The sequence below is a fragment of the Crocodylus siamensis genome, chromosome 2 (genome assembly GCF_052110815.1).
Source record: "Crocodylus siamensis isolate JL-2025a chromosome 2, ASM5211081v1, whole genome shotgun sequence".
NCBI lineage: Eukaryota > Metazoa > Chordata > Crocodylia > Crocodylidae > Crocodylus > Crocodylus siamensis.
In genome coordinates this window covers 59,070,667-59,086,262 of record NC_143396.1, presented here as the reverse complement: position 1 = coordinate 59,086,262, position 15,596 = coordinate 59,070,667, and the positions used below count along the sequence as shown (strand labels likewise).

General features: G+C 44.0%; 1 protein-coding gene across 5 annotated transcripts in view; it reads left to right on the top strand.

Annotated features, from left to right (window-relative positions):
- The window catches only part of DLC1 (DLC1 Rho GTPase activating protein), a 409,890-nt gene that overhangs the window by 24,003 nt on the left and 370,291 nt on the right, over positions 1-15,596 (top strand). The gene's annotated exons all lie outside the window — the stretch shown is intronic.

Sequence of the window (15,596 nt, the reverse complement as noted above, 5' to 3'; positions counted from 1 at the left end):
TAGCACACATTCACATTCCATTAACATATTCTCTTGTGCAGCTCAGTCTATAGAATAAGGCTCTGCAGTATTTCAACTTTTCTTACATTGACCAGACATTCAACCTGACCTTGTAGGACATATGGAACATTTGGAAATGTGGAAATTAGTTAACCAAGTTTTGGATAATGAAGAGTTCACTGTGGAGTTATGCATCTCCTGACTATAGGGTTTCCATAAAATTTCTGTCTTCTCAGGCTATATTTGATTTCAATGCCAGTTATAAATGAAAAGGGATCTATAGAACCACTCAATCAAGAAGCTATAGAAAGTTAAGGACAGTTTAATTGTTAACTAAATTGAAAAGGTTTGCCTTTTTCAGGATACTTCTAAAATGTACATGACTAGGACTGAAATCTGCATCTCTGGTTGGAGTATAGAATTTCAGCCTTCAGAGAGCTTTTCCTCTGGTGACAAATTAGGTGCCCTTCTAAGTTACCACCGTAAGAGAACAATAATGGAGCATGAATAGAGGCTCTTATTTCAGATGCCTATTCAGAACTCAGCAGTGGAAAAAGAAAAACTATGTATATTTGTGCCTCAAGGGGAAAAAATCTGATTGTCATCCCCAAACTATAAAGTTAGGAAGCACATCTGGGTAATGGGAAAGTACAACATATTTGTGTACATTTTTAGTGTTGCCTTCATTGCAGTTGTTTCTGAGAAGCAAGGACTGCCTATTCTGCATAGTAATAGCTTTAGCCTTTCAGCCTTTTCCTCTTCAGTTAAAATTTCAAAAGAAGGCTGACCAGGGATTTAAACACTTAATGGATGTAATAGTTGACATAGTTTTGTGCAGAATAGAACAGGATATCTTTTTAACCACAGCATAATTGAAATTAGGAATGGATATCCCAGACAGGGTCTGTCTATATGGAAAAATGAGCATACTACCTACTGTGAAATATGCTATTCTGTAATAGCTATTCCTGAATAGCTCTTTATGTAGACTCTCTTATTCGGGAATGAGGATGTCTACATGACGTGCTATTCCAGAACAATTATTACTCTTTACATTCAGATCCTACCTCATTCAGAAAAAATGTCCATAGGTAAACAAGACCTTCATAGGATGATTTGACTGAGGTGAGTTTGAGGGGTTTCAGGAGAATGTAAGCTTATGCGCAGAGCTGGATTTTGTATAACTGGACTTTGCTAAATTGATTCCTGTTGGTCAGTGTTAACACTAGCTAATTGGTATTTTCTTGCATTTTCCAAGAGGCCTAAGGGAATTAAATGATTGATTTCCACTGTAAATTCATGAGAATTGGGCACCTAAGTCACTTAAGCTTCTTTGAATAATGCCAACCCTTTCATATAACTAGTGAGTTGCATAGAGATCATAGTGTATAACACATGGAATGCAAATAAAAAGTATTGGATTAGAATTATGGACTAAATTTCTAACTAAGGCATCTACATTTATCTACCAAACAGCACCTCTATGGACCCCAAAGCCAACATCACATGGCTGTGCAAGCCAAATCCAGTCTATAAGCAATGAATCTGACACCCTTGTTCCAGAAAAAACAGTTTGTATTCAGAACAGTAAGAGATGGGTTCTGAGCATAGCACCATTGAACTACATATTAAAAATGTAGCAGGAATAATTGAAAGACCCTGCAACTGTAATGCATTCAGAGGGAAATTTAAAATTCATGGGCGTGTCCACACACACAGGAATGTGAGCTTACAGCAGCTCAAATAGGAGTAGGGGATGTTTGCCTCAGCACACATGCCCAGATGTGCAATTCGGTGTGGGGCAAGTTGTGCCACTTGGGGCAAAATAACCCTGCCCAGCTCCTCTTGGATCTGTGCTGGCCCCAGCAGTATAAAAACCTGCCCTAGTGAGCAGTTCAAGGCTACTTGCCCGCAGGAGCTTCTGAGGCCCAGCCACTCGGTATCTGGGGACACTACCCGTTGTGCTAGCTGGACTGCTGAAGCTGCCATGACCGGGAGTGTCCCTTGCACTCTCTACCCACTGCAGCAGTCTGGCAGGGGGGGCTGCTGCCTGGCTGTGACCTGCTGCCACCTGTGACAGCATCCACCCCCTTGGACTTGTGGCCCCAAGGCTGTGCCCTTGCCAGACCTGGATGGGGTGCCCCTGCTCTGCCATCTGGGTAGCCGTCATCCAGAAAATGTGCTCCTTGTGGTGGCCCACTCTCAAATGTCCAAGTGTGTCCTCTTGGCCCCAAATGGCTAAGAGGTCAGCCATCTTGTCTGCCCTCTAGCTGGGTCCCCAGTGCTGGCTGTAGACAGGCTCCTCTGCCCAGGACTCGCCACTTGTCTCATCAGCAGAGATCCTGGTGTTCCCTGTTTAAAAATTGCAAATTCTTTGGTAAGATACCGAAATTCTCTCATTAAAATATCCAAAATAGTTTTCTCTCACTATTGAAATGAAATGCTATTATATTTAGAGAGATCAGTTGGGCAATATTTTATTGATATATTTACACGTTTAAAGCATATCTGGAAGCCAACCAGTGCCTCTATCATCATAATAAAATTAATTCTAAGTATGTATACACTTCGATATTTACTTTGGCTTTTTTGTCACAGAAAAATCAAAGCTGCCCTGCCCACTTCGCTCACCAGGATGTGCAGCGCTGAGCAGCACCTAATATGCCAGTACCCTGCTCCGCACTTGCCCCTCACTCTCAACTCACAACCTGCCCCCCATCCCTGTCTCCTCACTCCTGACCCACAAGGCCAGGTATTTGAATGAGGGGTTTGTGGGGGTAATCTGGGGTTGTAGGGTTTGTGGATGCATTGTGGGGGGACTGTGGTTGTGCGGGGACCATATAGGGGGTATGGTCCAGAGCCCCCCCACAGGGGTCAAAGCCCCCCACCCAGGGGATACAGTCCCTCCGCAGAGGCTTCAACCCCCCCACACGGGCCAAAGCCCCCCCTGCAGGACCCACATGACCTCCCTCAGGGCCCAGATCCCTCCCGCACAGCTCACCTACAGCAGCAGCGCATTGGAGCACTCAGGGCCCTCCTGGCACAGCTTCCCCCATGGCGTGGGGCAGCACAACTCAACCCCAGCTGCGTGGCATCCATCACTGCTTCTGGCAAATCACATGGGCCTAGCCTGGCTCAGCATGGTGCTGTGTATCTTTGGGCAGCACGGGCTGCTTGAGCTGTCACCTGGGACCTTGCACCACTCATAGGGACTGGGTGTCGCACCAGCCTGGGTCCTGCCTCTGGTGGCAGTGCCACTGGATCCACGGTGTGTGCAGCAAGAAAGCATGCGATGGGACCTAGCCCAGTGCAGCACAATAGCACACCTTTAGACAGAAGTGGGAGGTGCAGCTCTGTGATGCACAGCTCCTGTGCAAAGGCACACTAGCTGTCCATCCTGGGCCAGGTCAGGCCACCAGGGCGCATTTTCCATGAGGCTAAGGTGGTGATGCACCATGACCCATTGTAAAACAGTGCCACGACCACGCATTGCCTCCTGAGCCTCATGGAAAGCACATCCCACCACCCAACGCAACCTGAACCATGCAGCTAGCATGCCTTTGCACAGGAGCCACACGTCCCAGAGTCACACATCCCAGAGCCACGCCTCCCACTCCTGTGCAAAGGCATGCCACTAGTGGGCTACACTGGCCCAGGCCAGGTCAGGACGCACTGTATGCTTTATGGAGGGGCTGGAGCAGGGGCCATGACATGCCTGCTCCCCCACATCCCTTATGGCACCAGCGGCAGCAGCAGCCAACAGGGCTGTGGCACAGCTGCAGGCACAGCTGACAACATCATAGCACTGTGTGGCCCAGGCTATGTACATGCTGAACAGACCCGGCCCAGCCTGCTAGCACATGGCTTTCCCAGTCCTGTCCAAAGCTGTGCACTATCAGTCCAGGTCTGTTCAGCATGTACAGAGCCTGCGTCACACACGCCACATTGCTGCCAGGTGTGCCTGCAGCTGGGCCACAGCCGTACTGACTGCTGCTGCCAGCACCATGGGGGGGTGGTGGGGAGGCAGGCATGTGGAAGCCCGCACTCGATCCCCTCCACACACCCACTGACAGGCCGCATATCTCCCCCACCACTCCTCACACCCCTGTGCCCCTGCCACTCCTCACACCTACCCACAGCCACCCACATCCATAAATCCCCCCACCCCCATGTCCCTACTTACCTGTGAAAGAAAGGATCGGTCCTTGCTGTGCTTCTGCTTGTTCCAACACTCTAAGGGTTTGTGCACCGCATGCTGTGGCAGCAGGAGCACTACAAAGATACTCTGGCCAGAAACCAGAGTGTCTATCTGGAGAACCAGCTCCTGGGTTACCTCAGGGCACAGATGGTGAACAGTTGATTTTTCCCCCATGTTTTATTTTGATACCTGGATATCCAGGTATCAAATGTTGAGCCCGCACTGCAAATATGTAGCACGGAAAACATTTTTGTTCCCAACGGGCCTCTTGCCACATTTCAAACTGCTTTGAGATCCAGCAAGGGGCACATGGGGGCTCATCTGGACATGACCCAGAGTCCAAGAAAATAGGACTGCTCTTGCGGCAAGTAAGATGCAATGTCAATACAAAAGGAAGATCCAGACTATGAGAGATGATGTTAGCAGCATGAAGGACTGCTTATGATGTTCTCATAACAGAAAAAGATAGAAGAGAGTCCACATACCTAGGTAAAAAATAGGTGCAATCTGACTTTTACAGTTTTCAGAGGAAATCCAAAGCATAAGCCAGCTGGGCACATTTACATGAGATATTTACTACACAGTTGACTAATTACACAGGAAACATCTCAGCATCTACACATGCACCCCTATTAGGATGCATGTGTGACGGGCTAGCTGGCAGTGACCTAGCCCAGGGGTTTTGAAAGGGCAAAAGATGATTGGAGGACTTGTGATTCCCTTTCTTCACCAATCTGGTAATGATTTGGCCCAGGGGTTTTTGAAGGGGTAAAAGATGATTGGAAGACTTGGGATTCCCTTTCCTTACCTGGCCCAGAGGCCCCAGAGACTCACCCTCCGTGCCCCCTGATTGGCCCCTTGGGTCACCTGGAGGGGGATAAAAGGGGCAGTGTGGCTGACTCGGGAGACCAATGAGGGACCACAAGGAAGGAGCTTCAAAGAGCTGGCAAGAGCTGAGCCAGTGGGGCGGGAGCAGTTGCCCCAGAAAAGCCTGAAGGAGCAGGACCTGCAGGCAGTAGTTGGACCCTCAGCAGCGAGGTGTGCGGCCGGCAGGAGAGGCTCTCCGCTGGACTCTAGGGAGTCCCCTATGAGAGGCTGCGGCCAGCAGGAGAGGCTCCCCAGCTCCAGCAAGGATCTGAGCAGCAACCTGAGAGGTTCCCAGCTCTGCTTCCAGTTCCTCCAGTCAGAGGCCAGGCAGCTCAATGTAAGGCCGGGGCTCTGGAAAGGTCAAGACCCCTAGCAGCCTGGAGCAATGCCGGCTGTGTGGTAGTGCTTTTGCTTACCATGTGGGAGATCTGAGTTTAAGTCCCAGCTGGCGTGATTTGGGGTGAGTGAGCTAACAAGAAGCAAATCTTCTTGCAATGGAAAGGGGCCATTGTGTTTTCCCCACTTTCTCCCCCTCCAGGTATCTAGGCCCTATTTTCCTTGACATTTGACATTTTGTATTTTGTGCCTTTTTATATTTCACCAACCAGTATTGTTTGCTCTGCTGTTTGTGTTTTATATTTTGTTAACCCTGTCTTTTGTCAATGATTGTAAGTGTCTAACCTTTGTTGAATCCTGCCCCTTGGGGCATTGTAGTGTCCACTATACCCTCTGACTTATGCCTGTTATGTTCCCAATATTGTTCCCTCATAAAAAGGTATATGGTTAAGTCCCCATCGGTGGTCTGGCTCTGCTCTATAGGAGGAGGAGAGTCCCTACACCTCCCACAGAGCTTGTGCACCTGCTTTGATCCCCTTCAGTTGGAGAGGGGGTACCTCTTGGAGTACCGCCTGGGTTACACACATAACTAATAAACTCTGCAGCAGGGTAATACTTGTAAATACAAGTTTTTTGTGCACAGTAGCGCATGTGTAGACACTGACTGACTGGCTGAAGTGTGAGGATGCTTCAGTGCCAGGACTGCCTGTTGGCTAGCCCCATGCTGAAGTACCCTTGTACCAGCCAGCCCCTCCATAGCACACTGAGCCCAGTTGGAGCACTCCCGGGTCGGCAGGGGGACCTCCCCAAATCCCCACCAGCCAGCACTGCTGTGTCCTGGTTCAATGTGCTACGGTCCAGGCGCATGTGCAAACATGTCTGGGAGCTTCCAGGGAGCAATAAACTGTGGAGAATGAGCTCTGTAGTTTATTGCTGCCCCCTAATAGCACATGCAGACGTGCCCACCCTGGAGTACATCTGGTCTACATGGGTCAAATTTAACATAAAATCAAAGTTTTAACAATACACATAGAATAGTATAGGCAAGTGAACACGTACACATCAAATTGCTGAGTTGCACAGGTTATGGTAACGGTGCCTGCCAATATGCAAGTATTTTTGTTCATGTAATTACATGTGGTTGTCTTAGAACTTGTCATTTGTTCTTATAATTAGGTAGTCCTCAAAATATTACATATTATAAGTATCTGAGAAGAGAAAATGCAAATAACATCACTGTCCTGAATAACACTAATTTCCATTATCATCACAAACCAGGGTTTGCTGAAAGGTCTGAAATGCCTGCCCTTTTTTCATAACTTTTCAGAAACCTCTGAACAGCCACAGAATCACTTAGTTATCATAAGCATGCTATTCTCACAGTATTTCTGGACAATCCCAAAACAGGGTCAGCAGGAAAGTCTCCAACTACATGCTTTGTTCTAACACTTTTTAGGCCAGGTTAAGATAGTTTAGATAAACGTTGGAATAAATGTTTGAGCTTTTGCTTGCTTATCCAAACTGAACATGAACTCTGAACCTTTTGAGGTTTACTTAAAGCATCTCTAATTTGAAGCTTCTGGCTTACTATACAGGTAATTATTTGTGCAACATTAATGCTTTATAAGATTAGAGGTGGTGAGATAAAATACTGGTTAATTTACTGTACTTGGTAAAATGAGATACTAGCTTGATGTAATTATTGGTTCTAGGAAGAGTAATTGTTGTACTGTATCTTCCTACTTGAAATGTTTGTCATGTCAGCAGTTTTCCTTTTTAAGAAATGTGGAGGCTTTAAGAATAGGAAAGAATTGACTTTCTTTTAGGCCTGTGAGGCTTTAAGTATAGCTGAGCAAACTATGCACAGTGAACAATTTATTGGATAAATTTAGCCATTTTATCATAAGCTGTCCAGGACCAGGACAGTTTTTTATTTAATTTTTTGGAAATAAGAAATTATTGGATAACCAGGTTAGGCAACCAGTTTCACTTCATGAACTGCTTAATGCTATTTGCTATGCCTGTTGCTATTTATATTTCACTTATTTTGTGAAAAGGCCCTGGTGGTCTTCCCCTTAAACATTGTGCTTGTGTTTGTGGTGTGAGGCATGGGCAACTGGTGCCTCCTGATCCTGGGGGGGGCACCAGTTGCTGATCGTCGACACGGTGGCAGGGGGGAAGCAGGACGGGGCGGGGAGCATCCCCAAGCAGCTGGTCACCACCACTGGAGGAAGTGCCGGCGGCAAACCCAGAAGTACCACTGGCACTCCTCTCGGTGCCCCAAACATCTCAGGGGGAGCACTGGCCATCGCCCCCCACTCCCCAGCTGGCAGCAGCCAATCTCATGTGCCCCACCTACATGTCGCCTATGGTGTGAGGGCTGGTCCTTTCCACAGACAGTATTTGTTTTTGTCATGCACCTTGCACCCCCAACTCCCTGCTTTCTATGTAGGTGAAGTGAGTGAATCAAATGCTTTAACTGCATTAAATACATAGGCAACGGTATCAGTAGCAACCTATCACAACAGCATTTGATTGACTAGGCAGCACAGTATAGTATTTATTCAGACTCTGATCTTCTGTTTTTCTTTTTCTCTGACTTCTAAAAAGTGAACCTCTGTATAACATTCAGAGAGAAGCCACTTTCTCACATGATTTGATATATTTAAAATGGAAATAATTTCAGCAGCAGCAAATCAAAGGGTATGTTTTCACTGAAGGGTTTACCTGGGTCAGCCCTTCCTGCCAGCAAAGTGCTCAAGTTATAATAATGTCGTTATATACACACTGGCATTTCATTGTGGATTTTGCACTAGGCGTATCCCAGAGTTCTGACCATATCATCAAACTCAGCAAAGCATAGCGAGCTGATTGAGCATCCAAGTGGAGGTATGCTGACCACAGTTAGCCTCAGGGACACAGGAGTTGGCATGGGTGAGGGTAAGGGTCTTGCCTGCCCAGGGTGCCCCATGGCCGTGCTTCTTGGGAGCAGATCCCATTCACACCCCGGCCCCAATACATACATATTGTGCCTGCTTGACAGAGACATCATTCTGTTTGCCCCATTCATCCTGAACACCCCAGATACACTGTTTGGTGCCATGCTGTGCTGCCCAACTCCTGTGGCCTAGGTAGGGGCAGTGCAGGGTTTCCCTTGCTGTGTCAAAAACTCCCAGCAGGTGAGGGGGTTGGCACTTTCTCATAGTCAGCACCTGGGGTGGGTGCCTTGCTCACCCCGCCCTAGTTATTTGACCTAAACTGAGCCATCATGAGAATTGTTTTGTGAAAAAATTTCTGTCCTTCCCAGTTTCCTGTGTGGAGTAGTATTAGCTGCTGCTAGGCAAACTAAAGCACTTCAGACTTTGCACACTCCTCAGTGCATTCTGCTTCAGCCAGTTCCAATGCATGGATCTAGCTCAGGGCAGTGAACTGCTACTTCTATTGGCTGCATTGTTATTGTAGTAGGAGATGCAGTACAGGTGTCCCTTGCTTTATGCAGGTTCTGTATGTGTGAATTCGCCTTTATGTGATGACCCTTTTTATACCAAAAATTCGTTATATGCAAGGTAAATTCACTCTTATGCAATTGGTGTGGTGGAAGCCTGCAGTCAGCTGCTTTGTGCAGTACATTGTGGGAGTGACATGCACCAAAATGTAGTCTTCTGTGTGGATCTGTGCTCCTCACTCGTTGTCTACAACATGTGTTTCTGTCGTTGCCACCCCACATTCACCACCAGCCTGTGCTTGTGTGCACTGTCTGCTGTTGGTGAGTACCAAAATTGTCTTGTAAAAGTGGTAGAAAGCGGTCTAGAAGTCAGTACAGTTGGGGTCTTTGACCATATCCCTATTTGTTTCATTGTAAAGTGGGTTCCCTTTATACAAATTTGAGTTATGTGCCGTTTTCCAGGAAGCCATGTACCGCATAAAGCGAGGGAAACCCGTATAGGGCATTTCAGCAGTGACATCCAGCAACAGCAGTTGGTGAGTCTTTGCAGACAAGCTGGCTGGTGTCTCTGAATTCCTCGTTATGCTGCCAAGCACTTCAGGAGCAGAATCACAAGCACTGAATGATAGGTTTACAATGTCATGACAATTTGGCATGTTCAGTGGTCGTTCTAAAACTTCTGTATGAGTTGGTTTTGTGGAGCTGTGCATTAAGATCTTGTCCCAACCCTCCAGTGGGAGAATGTACAAATAAGGGAAGTAATAACAGTACAGAATGGTGTGCCATTGTCATTTGGAAGTGGGATACCCCAGACTGCCATAGTTCAGTGGCCAACCTGTTGGATCAAGTTATGGTAGAAGTTTCTGAAGCAGTTTTTGTTGTTTTCCCATGCGTGAGAATCATTAATATGTTGAAATAATAGCTGACCATAGAAGAATTAGGATGACAGCGTGGGTGGGTGTAGACCCACGTGATCACTACATTGCTTTAGTGCGCTATATGGTGACATAGTATGTCATCGTAGGGTGATATGTAGACATGCCCAGAAAAAGTATTCTCTTTCGACTTGAATAATCCATCTGTAAAATGAGGGCAATGGTGCTTCTTTTCTCCTCCTATTTGTCTATTTACACTGTAAAATGTTTTGGGCAGAAATTATCTCATGTACTGATACAATATAATGGAGTTATGACACCGTAAGCATATAATTTAAGCATACATTTAAATCTAATGTAATGGGGGGAATGTAACAAAGAAAATTCTTTCACCCACACTATGATTCTTCAGTAGAATAGATAACATACCTGAAAAGACCAGAAAAGTAGAAATGTGAGCTTTACTATATCTTGAAGTGGCTTCAGGGAATCAGATTAATGTTTTTGCAGTCTCAGATCAGAGCTGTGGACTAAGTAGGTCAGCGTGAACAATATGATAGCTACAGGAGATTTTTAATCCATTTCAAAATAAATTAACTTTAGCTGTTTGAAAAAGTGCATATTTTTACACAATCCATATTTCCCCCCCCAAAAAAAAATTTAGTTTAAGAAAACACTCCTGGTACAATTGTTAGAGTAGACTATTTCAATAAGGGAGAGAACTACTCTTCTTGCCAGCCAATCAGTCTCAGAATCTAGTGCAAGTGATTCTTAAAATAAGAGTACTACAAAATGCTGAGAATTTTAAATAGTCAGTTGTTGGGTAAGATACCCATTCATCAGCATTTAAGCAGTTCAGTTTGAATTTAAGCATTTGCAGTCATATTGATTTCAGTGCTTACTACAATAGAAATGCTTATCATAAAACATTTGGAAAAAGAAACTTTCTTTCCAAAAAATTCTTGTTGTTCATCTGTGCTATGTTTAGAAAACCACACTCAGAGTACCAGGGGGATATTTGTTGTTCATCTGTGCTATGTTTAGAAAGCCACGCTCAGAGTACCAGGGGGATATATATTGTACAAATAGATATCTACAGAAAAATGTGTCACACACAAGTAATTTCATTGCTGTTCAGACCTGATATCTTGATTATTTTCAGCCCCGGCATTTGCGTCAAGTTTGTAGCTGTATAGGAAATATATATCTAGCACATTTGTTTTCCAGAAAGAATGCCCAAAAAGGGAGATTTCTTTTCACTTTTGTGTTCGGTTGATACAATGATGCTTTTTTGTTTAACTCCGTCACTCTCACTAATTTTCATTTTCAAACCAAGTTTCTGAAGGCCTTGCAGAAGCTTAGGAATCTGTTCTTCAGTTAGCTGAGATGCATAATTATATTAACCTGTGTTATACTTATGAACTTGTACATTATCAAGAATAGATTAGGACAGAACAAGTTATGACAGCTTGTTATAAGGTTCAATGTGATCAAAGCATCTCAGAGTTACATTCCACAGCATTACAATGAACTATTACTGAAATGGACTGTTGCTTCACCACAAAGAATTTGCTGTATTGCACATTGCCATTAAACAGCTATAATTTTAAAGACATCAGTGAGAATGTAGCAGAAGCTACAAGTAAAGCTAATTTCAATATTACAACATATTTTAAAAAATAAAAATTTTTATTCTATTTTAGATTTTGTAACAAATGTTTGTTTCTCACTTCCACATTAAAAAAAAACTTACTTTCTAAATATATCCAAAAAATGCTGAAAAAGGTGTGGCTCAAAAGTATAAAGTAATTTAAATACCAGAATAGTTGGATCTAAAATAAAATAATGTCTCTACCTTAACCATAATAACTAATTTATTTACTAGAATTTATAGGTTAAGGGACACTGCTTTCAACGTAATCAGATCGCCATGTAATTTTCCTTACAGCTTACACAAAAATGTAGCATAAATATTATCTCTGTCCACTTAGAAGCTAAAGAACATTTTCCCACAGACTTCCATTGTGTTTGGATTGCAGCATGATGAATTCCAAACAATCTGAAAAGTATTTAAAACAAGCTCTGAACAGAAAACAGTCATTAGCAGGATCATTGCCAGGCCATTACAGTATAACCTTTATGCAAATTTTACTTTGACACATTTTTGTGACAGTGCTGAGCTATAAATTTTAGAGATCGCCAATTTTGTCTAGACTGCAAAACAAGGGACTGTTACATATCAAGTTATGCATCAGTGGGGTTTTAGCTGCCTAAAATGGTAATAAATGTATTTGTGTTTATACATGGTTTGTGGTCACCCACCAGCATCCACTGAAGTGAGTTTAGAAACTTTCAGGAATTGCTGTTTTGAGCCATGATTCAATGCAGTGTTGCTCAAACTTTTGGCCCCACAGGCCAGATGAGTGGCAAGGAGCTGGTCTGCAGACTGGTTCAGGTCCTGCATGGCCTCAGCTGGCCTCCATGTGGTGGGACCAGGTCCTATGCTACCCCCACCCAGCTCTGCGCACCAGGATCAGGCCCTAGGGCCCTGCACATAGGTATGAGGCTCCATGCCATCTCTGTGTGTCAGAATCAGGTCCTGTGCGCTAGGATCCTGTTCTGGAGCCTCATGTCACGCCAACCCCAGCTTCAGGCACTGGTATTGAGTGTTGGGGCCCCATGCCACCCCTGCCTGGCTCTGCATGCTGGAATCAGGCCCCATGGCACCATGGGTACGCAAGGCAACACACAGAGCCAAAGGAGAGTGGCCTGTAGGTCAGGGTTCAGCACCTCTACTTGACTATTATTAACATGCAACAGTTGCCAAAGATTTGTCATCATTTGAAAAAATTGTGAGGAAAGAATTAATATGAAGAAATGTTTTCAGTCTTTTATCTTTTTTTAATGGATGTAAAGATATAAGTCCTGATCAATAATGATGACTCACAGCTGACTTGATCGATCCCATGTGAAATTTAGTTCATTTGTAATAGGCAATCACTTCACTAAATAACACTGTAACTGGCATTAATACCAGTCTTGTTGATGGTCTTACCTGAAACACCAAGGACTGAGAATGCATGCTACATTAAACTTCAGCAGATGGGAGGAAATACGGAAGTGTGGACAATCCATCATGAGTTAGAAGACCTCATCACTACTTAAACTAAACAGTGTAAGAAAAGCAACGCAAGTTTCTTCATTGGTTTCAACACTATATCTCCATTTTTTTACATTTTGTTTTTCTAATTTATTTTTAGTAAAATGTCCAGTTGATTTCTAAGTATCAGTGAACAGCCAAGTAAGTAAATACATGCTCTGAAGAAGATTATGGCCTGATGCATGAACAGAATGAAATTTAGTATATAAAATGACAGCATTTTATTCAGTGCCTCATTTTTTTTACAGTTAATCTATTTAATTTCAGTGAAGCATCATTTGGAAATTCAGCAATAAGCCCAAATTCAAGATGCTAAAAATTGAAATTTACATAAAAAACTTACTGTTTAATATTTCATTAACTTAATGTATTATCAATGTTTGTTTCTATCCTCATGTACACTATATTGTACATGGGACTATTTAGCCTTACAAGAGAGCCACTGTAAGGCTTATTTATTATATATATTTCACTTAACCTAATTCCCAAGGTTTTGAGACAGTCCTTTGCAGAAGACATACAATTGTCCTGTCTATATATCTATTAAAATTGTGAGCAATGGACAGGACACCTTGCCCAACAGAATGAAGCTAAGACATGAAACTGAAGAAATTGGGATCTCAAAAAAAAAGAAAGAAAGAAAAGAAAAAGGAAAGAAAATATTGGAAAGTTTGTATGGATTTGAGAGGTAGAAAAATAGAAATATAACTTTTCACTTTAAATAAAGCAGTAACCTGGAAATCAGGATTAGAATTCTCCTAAAAAATGTTAAAGTTGCGTAGCTATATTTTGATCTCTTATTTGAAATTGTCAGTGATAATTTAAACAGTTTTCTGAAAAAAAGGACCCCAGGCTAATTGTATTTGTAATGTCTGTTTATGTAATGTTATAGCAACTTTGCAATGTGCACATGTGACTCGGCGCTGAATGTCTGTTGCAGGATTCCCCCCCTGTGACTGATCTGTCAAGTGTATTTGTTGTTACAACCTAGCACAGGAAAGTTTGACTTAAGAGGTAGCCAGTCTGACTTTTAGTGCTGTTCATGTGCATTTCCATCCTCACACATGTTCCAAATACCAGTCGCACATTTTTTATTTCAATTCAGAGAAGAATTACTTAGTTTTAATTTTAGTAGTATTTGTAATATTTTAATATTTCAATAAATGTTGATCAGTAAAGAAGTAAAAATTGGGCCCCACACTTCAGGAAAGACATGCACAGTTTGGAAAGAGTCCGGTGGAGAGCAACAAAAATGATAAGGGGTCTCGGAGGTATGACTTATGAGGAAAGGCTAAAAGAACTAAGGTTATTTAGTCCAGAGAAGAGAAGACTGATGGGGAAATTTGATAACAGTCGTCAAATATCTGAAGGGCACTTATAGGACACGTCCAGATGAACACGCACATGCCACTTGTACCATCTCAAACACCTTTGAGATAGGGCAAGAGGGACATGCAGGAGTGAAAAAATGTTCCCCCTACTGCAAGTTTGCAGCACGGGGAGAAAATTAGAAAAAAATGAAGTTAAAAAAAGGGGGCAGGGCACATTCCTCCACGGTCCTGCACAGCAGGCAACCAGAGGCTGGGTCCTCCATGGAAATGCTCTGGCTGCTAGAGCATCTCTATGGTTGGCCCCTCACCCTGGTGCTGAAGCAACTGCTACAGCACCAGGGCTCCACAGCTGTAAGTAAGGGGTCTGGGGAGCTGGAGGAAGGGGGAGGGGACTATGGGGGGACCCCTGCCAGCCCCACCTCCTCCCCCAGCCCCTCCCCAGCCCTGCCCTGCCCAGCCCTGCCCGGCCCCACACCCCACTTGCCACCCCCAACCCCCCCGATCCCTATGGTGCATGGCCCCACCCCCGTCCTGCCCCCAAGCTCCCCCATCCCTGCCCTGCCCAGCCCCAGCTCCCCACAGCCCCCTGGGGTCCCCGATCTTTCCCCCCCACCCCAGCATCCCAACATTAAAAAACAAAACAAAAAAACCCAGCACTTGCCAGCAGTTCAGCTGCCATCAGGCTCACTGGGGCCCCGCCTGAGACCACCAGCCCATGCTTCTAGGGTAAGTAAAGGCTTTTTTTTCTCTTTTTTAATTTTTTTTTTTTTTTCATTTTAAAGTGATAGTGCCTGGGGTTGGGGGGGCAGCAATGGGGGTGCAAGTGAAAGGTGGGGCTGGGCAGGGAAGCCATTGTGGGGTCTGGGGCAGTGGAGCTGGGTGGGGCAGCTGAATAAAATTCTCACTTAGGGAAAAAGTTGAAATGGCCACATTTCTATGTCCGTACATATATCTGATGGCGGTAAAATACATGGAAAAGCAAACTGTGTCTTTGTTCCCTTTTGTTACTGTATGTTAACTGCTGTGCACTGCCATTTCAAAAGAGAGAGAAATGTAATACAATGTGGCATTTCCATAGCTTCTGTTTACTAAAAAATTGACTTGCAAGTATTAGGATGTCAGTTCCTCCAGTAATACACACTGCTATGGTAATTATTTCATACCCCATTTAAATCACAAACCAACATTTCTGTCGATCTACCCTCAAAAAACCTCAATAAAATAATCAATGCCATATGTAAATAATGCTAATATTAAGAAACAACATAAAATGTTCACCCTTTAAGATATATGCCTCCAAGTGTTTTCATATTACAGATCAAAAAGTTTCCACCTGCAGATATATCCTCTTTATTTATGCTTCGGCAAAAAATATATCCTCTTA